The sequence below is a fragment of the Scardinius erythrophthalmus genome (assembly GCF_964197995.2).
Source record: "Scardinius erythrophthalmus genome assembly, chromosome: 2".
Lineage (NCBI taxonomy): Eukaryota > Metazoa > Chordata > Actinopteri > Cypriniformes > Leuciscidae > Scardinius > Scardinius erythrophthalmus.
In genome coordinates this window covers 66,467,230-66,476,094 of record NC_138222.1, presented here as the reverse complement: position 1 = coordinate 66,476,094, position 8,865 = coordinate 66,467,230, and the positions used below count along the sequence as shown (strand labels likewise).

The following is an 8,865-nucleotide window of genomic DNA, read 5'->3' as shown; positions in this document are numbered from 1 at the left end:
GACATAAATGGAAGATTTGAAATGGGTCTATAATTTGCTAGATTATTATGATTTAATTGTGGTTTCTTAATGAGTGGTTTTATAACTGCCAATTAAAATGTTCTTGGAACATGACCTAAAGATAAAGATGAGTTAATAATATTGAGGAGAGGCTCTTCCACTATAGGTAACACTTCTTCCAGTAGTTTAGTTGGTATAGGATCTAATAAACATGTTGTTGTTTTAGAGGAAGTGATAAGTTTATTGAACTCTATTTGTTCTACAGTTGTAAAGCACTGTAATTGTTCTTGCGGGGTGATAATTGAGGCTGAATTATAAGGCGAGATTGAAGATTGAACGTTTACAATTGTGGTTCTGATGCTTTCTATTTTCTCAGTGAAGAAGTTCATGTGTTTGTATAGTGCTATGTACCATTTTTTATGTTTGTCCTGAATAAAGAATATGATGATGATGATGATGATGATGATGATGATGATGATGATGATGATGATGATGACACAGACTAACGTATACTATCAACACTGCTCAAATTTCAGAGTAAGGACTTCCAGATTTCGGTATCTGGTTACAGTAGGCTATCACCAACAGAATCCTGAGCGAATGCGAATATGTGTAAGCATAAAATTGCTTACCATTCACCACATTACGCTTCAGCGAGTTTCAGCTGTGGCCACACTTGTCTGGCCTTGAACATGCACACAGAAACCGTGGGCCGTTTACATGTCATCAAATTGTTTTTTACATTAACAGAACTTAAAATTAAATAAATTTTTGATTAACTGAAAATGTTAAACTCTGACAAGTCATGATAGTATATTTAATCAATAGGCATAATTTGTGTGTCATCCCAACTCAATAAAATAACAATTACAAGTAAAAAGTCTAACAGTATCTCAGAACTTGATTTTTTATTTCACAACAATATTTAAGTAATGACTAAAGGTCCTCTGAATTTGTTTTTAGAGTGTGCGCGGCTCTGTGCGCACACACAGAAAACAGCTCGCAAGTTCCAGTCTTCTTGCACTTGATGTTTAAACTGACAGTACTTACAGACATGCAAATGATAAACTTTCACTCTATGCTGGTTAAACTTTGCAATTAATCCACGAATCACAAGCGTTACGGGCTGGGGGGCAGCTGGCCCGTACGGATCATGAATCACAAATCAACTACCTATTCTTAACATCCCACATCCTGCGATGTGACTATGGTGGATGCGCACACCACAATATCGATGCTAAAACGATACATCGTGCAGCCCTACTTGACATTACAGAGGAGATTCCTTGGTATCCACTTTGATATCAGTGTAAGTGACGCCTTTGTATGTGCCCTTGGTTCCATACTCAAACACACTGCCGTTCTTGCAGGTCATCTTCACTGTGCCAGTGTAAGGCAGGTCAAAAGTGGCTCTGCCAATGGTGATTGAAACATGCAGCTTCTTCCATGGTGGCACATCTACATCTGTAGTCAGAGTTTCGGTTCTCTCATCTGTGTTCTCCTGACCATAAAGCCGGCCACACACCGGACGCGCAGCTCAGCGCCGCGCAGCGCCACGTCTAGGACAAATGTCACCTGAAAATCCGTTAGCATCAGCAATTTTCTGATTTCTGTAAATAAATATAAAACTAAATGTATATTGCAGCACGGGGTTAAGTCCGTATATACATTAACTACGATTTGAGACACATAAATATAAATTTAATATAAAACTATGTTAATGGCGCTGTGTGGCGCGGCAGGGTTTTGAACACGGTCCTGAGCCGTTGCTGGGCGCCGCGGACAGACGCCGCCGGTGTGTGTACTCTCATAGAGAATAATGTGTTCGAATTTAAAAGACGTGGCGCTGCGCTGCGCGGCGCTGAGCTGCGCGTCCGGTGTGTGGCCGGCTTAAGTGCTTTCAACTCCAATGGTGACACTGAATCCTGCAGTACCTTCAGCAACCACTGGAATCGCAGCCTTCACTTCCATACTAAATGTTGCAGATAAACTTCCACTCACAGACCATGAAGATGTTTTGATCACTTTCTTTGAGGTTTCAATTGTTTGTTTTTGTGTGGCAGATGAGCTGTTCCTGAAACTGAGGGATTTGATTTCTTCTACTTTCACCTTTGGTATCAGTTGGTGGAGAGTGGGATACTGGACATCGGTGAGAACTGCTGATTCAACTGCTTTGAGAAACATGAATCCCATGCAGTCAATGTCATGACCACCTCTTCCTACAACTCCCAAACAAAATCCAGAGCCGACATCCATGGGATATTCTCTTTTTAAACCCCAGCTTGTCATCTTTGCAAAAAACTCTCTCCCCAGACTGGTCTTGAATTTGATGGCTCCAAGACGTGTTCCTGCTCCGTTCGCCCACAGGGACAGTGAGGTGAAACACTCACCAGGTGTGAACTTGTACTCTTGATACGGTCCTTGTGTATCAAAGGTTAGACTTCGTCCACCAAATTCATCAACTCTCCCATCTGTAAGCCAGACCTTGACAGCCTTCACCTGCGATTCTCCCACCCAGACTCCGATCTTCTCTAAAGTGGCACCGTTGTCCACACCAGTAAATGAGAATGGATTACCTCCTTGTCCACCAATTTGTTGAAAAGTTGTTGTGTCAGACATCAAATCTGAAAATAATATAAATATAGAATTTTATAATTTTATATAAATTTAATTATATAAATTTAACATAAAAATATCAGATCAGAATTAGCATCAGCTTTACACTTTATTGCAGTGTTTCCCAACCCAGTTTCTGGAGACACAACAACAGCACACGCTGGACTTCTTTCTTAATTGACCCATCCATTTTGGGTCTTGGAGTATCTACTAATAAGCTGTCTTGAATCAGGTGTGTCTGAATAGGCAAACATGCTAAATGTGCAGTTCTGGCATTCCTCTGGGAACAGGGTTGGGAAACATTAGCTGCTTTTCCACTGTCAGGCCGAATGGATCTAACTGTGGTAAGGAATGGTTATATGATGTGTGGAGCTGAGCAAATATGGGCAGAACTCTTTACTGCCCTAGTACTTCAAAAAGCCTTGTATACATGTGAATTAAACGTGGCACAATGGCCTTCATCATCACAGTATGCTAATGCCTATCTAGTGCAAGGGATTCATCAATATGCTGATTGAGGACTGTTGGGACACTCCAGGCACAGGATGGTTCTGCCGGGAGAGACAGAGTCGTTTGCACCTCAATGACACATCTGTACCATTTGTCTGTATATTTAAACATGTAACTTAATAAATAATTTTGCCTGCTTTAAAACCAGAAACTGATAATTTTGCAGTGGTCTCTTAATTTTTTCCAGAGCTGTATATGTGTGAACATACATTCACATTTATATGGGAACATGTATCTGTAATATATGTAAACAATAAAGGATAAAACTTAGTGAATATTACATGTAATGCTATTTTTGTCTTCATTTATATATGCATTTAATACAGCCATACATGGTCAATGCATATAGCAGTATATTGACAAATATAAGCACTAGTTTCCCATATATGGAAATGTATTATGAAATATATCACATTTTCTGTATATTCTGTATATCTATTTTATTTTTTTTATTTATTTTTTATTAAAGGGTTTATACACTCTTATTAGATATTTTTATTTCAGAAATGTTGGAGCATGCAGGAATTGCAAAAATAACCATCTTCAAAACATCTTAAATATCGGTTTAAATTATCAACACTCAGTACACTAAGGATTGAAGTGTGGTTCTATCATGCCAAGATTATAAGAGCTGCCTGAGCAAAACGTGGCTCAAAAATTCATAATGTAATTTACTCACATTTCAATCGAGGAAGATGCTCCATGCTGTCGTCACAATGAATTTGTTAGTGTCTCTTAATACAGTCTCAGTCAGAGATGTGCTGTCAGACTCTTCAAAACCTACAGAGAGAAGTGACACAAATCAGGATGAGTACAACCTCACCATGTCTTCCAGTAAAATGTAAATCGCGGTATGTTTGGACAGAATACGAGGCAGAGTTCTTTATTAAATTCATAGAAGACAAAAGAATTACAGAAGTAATGGATTCTAAACCTTAAATAAATTCCACAGTCAAGAGCTTGAAGCATATGAAGGAGAAACACCCAGAAAATCAAAATTGTGCTTTGTTTGTTTTGCATTCTTGTAGATAATTTATGTTAGTATAGCTATGTAACTTTTTTTTATTTTACTACCCAACAAGAGCAAACTGATGGGTCACTGGTGCTCAGAGGGCTCCTGATTGTCCTAGGTGACAACCCCACAGACTTCTTCCAAGCATGCTTTGTAAGTTACGCATTTTCTCAAAGGCTATATCAAAGGACCATGACAACATAATTATTTTATTATTTGATATTCCAGGGGTCTAGAGTGCGACCAAATTTTGTAAGGGTGCGACTAAAAAATTGCCTAGGTCGCAGCGGTGCACCTTACGTCCTCGCATCCGCTGCCTCTCCACGAACTAAGCGTTTGTTCTCCTTTGACGGAAATCAGACTCTTCTCTCACGCGGTGCCACAGCTAGCACAACACTACAGCCCTGCTTAATGAGTGACGACGGAGGACAGAATTAAACATTCAAACGTAGCCTGGTTACACTTAAGGTCTGTGATATTAGTCTGATTTTATTTTTGATTTCGGCTTACAAAGATAAAAAAAAAATATATATATATTGAGGTAAAACCATTAACCCTCTGGGCGCCACGGTCGAGTTTACTCGACAAGATGCGGCACTGAATAAAACGGCCGATTTTGTCAAATTGGGTGTCAAATTTCGGTCAACCTCCCCTCCACTAGTTGGCAGACATGTCATACTTCATCCCCGACTCAAAAAAAGTCATGCTTCTATACAAAATCTTCGAGCTAGAGCGCATTGAATCAGTGCGAACAAAAGCGGAGCTAGTGTGCGAGTGAGCCATTTGATCAGAGCAATATTGTCAACATCAGCGAGTATTTGCATTAGATTATTATTATTATTATTATTATCTAATGGCATCAATAAAGCTTACCCGCAATGAAGTGTTGTGTCTTCTATTCGCGGACCCTGATTCTGAAGGGGAATAACGTTATCTGCCTTCAGAAAATGACGGTGATTCTGAAAGTGAAAGTATAGACCTACACCAAGCACAAACGGTGAATCCTTTGCCCAATATAACGTTAGATGGTCCTTTGCCCAATGTCAGTGGTGGGAACAATGTTTCCCGGGGTCGGAGTGTTCATCGCGAAGTTAGCAGGCGTGTTAGTGTTGTGGGGAACGAGGCGGCCGCGGGAGATTTTTACCGCGCTAGCCGTGACCGTGTGCCTCTCCGCAATCGCGGCGACAGTATTGTGGTGGAAACTTTGTCTAATGCCACTGGGTATGTTAGACGAGGTCGAAGTATTCATAGGGCAGTTAGGGGGCAACGTGGAGGCAGGGTGGGGAGTCGCAATGACAATGACAGTAGTCCGAGCTGTGCACATTCGGCGTGCGCGAGGCAGATCTGGCCGCGCCTGCGCGCGCTGCTGCTCGTAGCAGGAGAAGAGGCGATGTGACACGGGGCAGAGGGGCTATTATGCATAGTCTATCGCAAGACCACACCATGAAACACTACAAGAAATGTCACCTGGATGAATAGGGAGTCATTATCTCTACAGCAAAAGCCCTGCAACACTTGTTTTTGTCTGCCATTTATTACACTGTTGATTTACTATCTATTTCCCTGACCATTTAGTAGTGTACAATATGTGTTCTTTTTTGTGTGTTCATGTCCTTGTGATGTGTGCTCTTTGTCAGCAAAAAAAACAACAAAAAAAACAACCAAATAAACATCAACAAAAACCATAACAATTCTATAATCCAAGATGGCCACCACCATATGACGTCATAATATGCAAATTAGATGGGAAAATGTAATCCCTACATAAACTTTGGGTCATCCTTAATATTTCTCTAATTTACAGAAAGTCTCTATCTTTTATCACTTTTAAGATATAGCCTTTTGAAATTAAGATGTCAAAATCGAAAAATTTAGGAAAAAACCTCTGGCGCCTAAAGGGTTAAAAACTATAGCCGCACTCTGTCTAGCGCAACTTCTTCCCTTCACAGCATTAGGGCTCTTACAGAGTCAACGCATCGATACGCATACGCGCCTGCAAGGCTACGCATCGCTACGCTTCGGCCGCAAAATGTGTCGTCCCAGTTTTTGATACGCGACGCACCGTTGCATGCAATACTATGTGTTGTTGGGTCACCGTGATTTTGCCAAGTAAGACATGTTCCTGGATCAACATATTTTGTTGATCCTGGAATAACATTCCTGTCCCAAAATTTAGTCCTTACCCTATACCTACCCCTAAACCTAACCCTACCCATAACTTTTCCCTAAAATCAGAGGGGAATGATAGGTGAATAACACTGATGTTGAAGCACCTTACCCTGGTTCTAAGCCTAAACTTGACATAAACTGTAAACTTGTCCCTCAAATCTGATTGGTTGATTCGAAAGTTGTTAACAAAGATGTTGATCCAGGAACATGTGGTACTTAGTGAAATCACGTTCACCGTGTTGTTGGTAGGGGCGATACTGCAAGTTGCTTGCGTCCGACGTGTAGACTATGAAAGGGAGCACGTTGCTCGCGTTGCTCGTGTTGACTCTGTAAGAGCCCTTACGCTGTCATTTCTCCCTAAAACTCAAACTTAACGACAGAATCAGCACGATCTGTGATTGTTGTAAAATGCAGTCTAGCTACTGTTGTTAAATTGCGGGACACATTAATAATTAAAAGAGCTATTAAAAGCATAAAAATCTGCGCAAGAGATGCTGTTCGCAAGGCGGCGCGCGCTCCGAAACAGACCGAGACAAGCAAATTATACTTTAGGTTTCATGTGCGCGTTTAAACGATCAGATGTACACAAAAGTACTGTATGTCAAAATGACCGGCTTGGAGATTCACTAAAAACAGTTTATGTCTTAAATGGACGTAGTTATGGAAATAGTTGGGACATTATGGTGCATCAGTAGCCTATCTGCACTCGGTCTTAAAGGAGAACTCCGGTCAATTTTAACATTTTAATGTCACCTAGTGACCAACGTTACATAAAATAGATCAGGTCCCAGCCACAGAAACAAAACAGACAGTCAATGTGCGGATACAACAAATAGTATTTATTGGGACAACAAGCACTAACTAGAAATAGTGTTACGTAGGGGAAGAGTTCATTAAAATTTTGTCTCTGAGGCCGTTTGGAAAGAGGCTAAGGTTCGGTGGCTTCACGACAGTTCGCTCCAGCAGTCCTCACTCCAAAAAGTCAAGCGGACACGTCCAGAAGGTCACGGCAGTCGTCCGACCCACAGGAAAACGTTACGGTACTCTCGGCGGCACACAGCAAACGCTGAGGGAGATTCCGGTGTAACCAAGGCAGTCTTCACAGCAACACTGGGCCCAGGGATCCAAGATGGATAATCCAGAGGCTAGAAGAGAGCGCCACGAATGACCACCAACATCACAGATAGCAGGTCACACTTACACTGTAGTACGATAAAATATAATTACGGCCCTTCAGGCAGCATTAGAGAGCGTTGAGGGAGGTTCGAAGATAGCCACAGTCTTCAGGACAATGCCAGCCACTGGAACCATAAGACAGGTATTGCTGAAGCTAAAAGCAAACGACCACAATGAACACCAACACCACAGAAAATGGACACACATTCACAATGTGTGGTAATAAAATATATTTACGGCCCTTTAGGCAACATTAGAGAGCGTTGAGAAAATCCAGCTGCAGTATACCGGTGGTCAAACAGAGATGCCTGGGAACTTGGGCTTCGTGTGCAGAGCAAGGAAGTGCATAGAACACAAAATGGCAGCAGATCAGCAGCCACCAGGCAAGGCCCCTCTCTGTTCCAAAGAGCCAGTTTTTATCTCCTTCAAACTAGGCATGGCCAGCTGTTAGAGAATTAGTCACTAATTGCCATTATCAGCAGCAATGCAGAGGCAATAATAAAGTTACTCAAATCACAGGAAGTGTCGTCCAAATATGGGCAAAAAGGTGGAGCATGGTGACAAGTTCTAATGAATTAATTAAGTCACATTAGCAGGGAGGAAGCACAGTCCAAATATGGGCAGAATAATAAAACAGGAAGCGGGTTGCCAGGTTTGTCCATGAATAGGTGTCTATAAAGAGTCAAGCAGGGCAGATTAAGAAATAGAAACCCACTACAAATTTGATGCAAATGCACAGTAAATAACCACTACAATTCAGAGTGCCAATATATTAATGCACACAGTAAACACCATCACACATGACACTGCACAAAAATAAGGCCCAAATGTCTCTGATCAAAAACAAACAAAATACTGAGTCAACCCGTGACATTAACAGCTCATTTTTTTGCAAATTTGGAGTGCTGTCAGTACAGAGAACAACGACAAAAATCGGTGTTGCCTACACCGTGTTATCCTCTTTTTAAAATTTGCACCCTGTTGACTTCAATGGGGCTAGTTTTAAACCTGCTTTTAGCCTCTTAACATCCTTGATGTGTCATTACAAGTGCACAGCCAATGTGAGTGATTCCTTCAGAGTGAACACGGGTGAATCTGACTGCAGTAGATGTGAAAGATATGAATAAAAATGATGTTAATTCAGCCAGTGCCTACTGTGGACTTCGACCGAAAACAGGAAGAAAATACAGGGATGTGCGATGGCTGAATTAACATCAAGTTCGCCAGCAGCAGCCATCATTCTTTGTTTTGAAGTAGCAGGTAACCGTCGCAACTCTGTCATCATTATGTTAAGCCCGCCCCGCCTACTGGTCTGACCCAATTTAGGTTTTTGCAGCTCTAAAGTCAATGGAGAGTTGCTAGACTGCCCTGGCTGCAAAATA

At 41.3% G+C, this 8,865-nt stretch overlaps 1 pseudogene across 1 annotated transcript; it reads right to left on the bottom strand.

Moving 5' to 3' along the window:
* Nucleotides 1–1,270: 1,270 nt before the first annotated feature.
* On the bottom strand, nucleotides 1,271–2,619 carry LOC308687008 (aerolysin-like protein; annotated as a pseudogene). The gene is made up of 2 exons: nucleotides 1,887–2,619; nucleotides 1,271–1,501 (listed from the first exon to the last, which is right to left on the bottom strand). The product of its transcript is annotated as an aerolysin-like protein (transcript).
* Between the last annotated feature and the right edge of the window lie 6,246 nt (nucleotides 2,620–8,865).